Raw genomic sequence first — 1,639 nt, 5'->3', positions numbered from 1 at the left:
ATGACCTGGAAACACCTTTTTTTTATTAACGGTGTGGTTAAGGATAGATTAGGACCTTATCAATATTGATTTTAAAGTAGAGAACATCAATGCCTGATTATTGCCCTTACTGAAAATACACCGTAATTAAAATGTCATGAACTCTAAAGACGTAAATCCTCTTTCTAAATGTTCTTATACAGGCATCAGCTCAGCAGCTAGTTATTTATTGTGATGCGATAATTATCGATTGGCTGATTTGTATAAAGATAAACTCTCGTGGAGAATACTTGACATTATCTTATAACACGTGTTTTACATAAACAGTAGTAGATGTTTTCTTCCTTTTACTTACTGTTTTTTTTTATTGATTAAAGGCATAAACGGAATGGTAATGGCCATCTTCGACAGAGAAATCTCCAAGAAGAACTGGAAGAAGCATCGTTAAATAACGAAAGCTCCACAGAGACAGAAAGCTTTGGCAGTGGTCATAATGCTGAACTGGTTGGTGCTTTAGCATTGTTAGAACTCGCTCAAGGACCAGTGACTCAAAATAAATTTAGTTTGGTGGATGTTTGAACTTTCGTGGCTCGAAAATTTGTATACAGATTTTATACGAACACTTTTACTTTGTATATTAATTTTGTAGATAAAGTACGTATATTCTTATAGATGTTGACCAAAAAAATCTATCATTGGATTGTGTATTCCAAATTACTTATTGATTCGTGTATATTTAACTGAAATTTGCTTCAAAACAAAATATATTTTTAACAAGTGCTTATCTTATGTAATGTTGAGTAATATGAATACTCAAGTAATAAAAAATCAATTTTTCTGATGTGTGTAAGACTTAATGTTAAAACTAAAGAACATTGCAGGACTATTCGAAAAATCTTTTCACCCTGGTATTTCTAAATATCACACTTATTATATTCTTTCAAGTAGTGTTTTATGTTTAACTGAGTGACTTTTGTCACTTGGTTCGAATATCTTTAACGTTGAACAGACACTACTGTTTTGTGATACTGTGTCATGATATTAGTTTAAACACTTGTTGTGTGTTACTTTTGTGCCACTGTATTTAACAGGTAAAGGCACTCGTGTATTGTGTACAACACAAAATATTTGATTTGAAATAATGATAATTTTAAAACAAAATCTTGGTGCTTTTCATTCTAGACAGTAGATCTCTTGTCATCGTTGCTTTTATAATATTAAGGGTATTTATAATTAAGGAAAATGAACCAATTTATTGATGTTTAAGAAAACAGGAATATTTTTATCTTATTTTTTTAATATACTAGATTAAACAGAGTTTTTTTTAAAGTTGTGTAATAACTCTATAATTAATTAAGAAATGGTAATTTACCAGAAAGATAAGTTTTTGTATCTTATGAATGATTAAACGACCACAACATCGTGTTTTGTCGTTGGATGTATTAACAGCTGTTTAGGAATTATAAATTAGTTTTTAAAGAAATAAAAAATTCATTCATGTCATGACTATGTATGAGTTATGTTGAAAATAACATAGCTTTACGGTGAAAGGATATCCATAAAATAACATAACTATGTACGAGTTATGTTGAAAATAACATAGCTTTACGGTGAAAGGATATCCATAAAATAACATAGCTTTACGGTGAAAGGATATCCA

Source organism: Limulus polyphemus, unplaced genomic scaffold (assembly GCF_000517525.1).
Source record: "Limulus polyphemus unplaced genomic scaffold, Limulus_polyphemus-2.1.2 Scaffold7927, whole genome shotgun sequence".
In the NCBI taxonomy this organism is placed as follows: Eukaryota; Metazoa; Arthropoda; class Merostomata; order Xiphosura; family Limulidae; genus Limulus; species Limulus polyphemus.
This window is presented reverse-complemented; position numbering follows the sequence as displayed.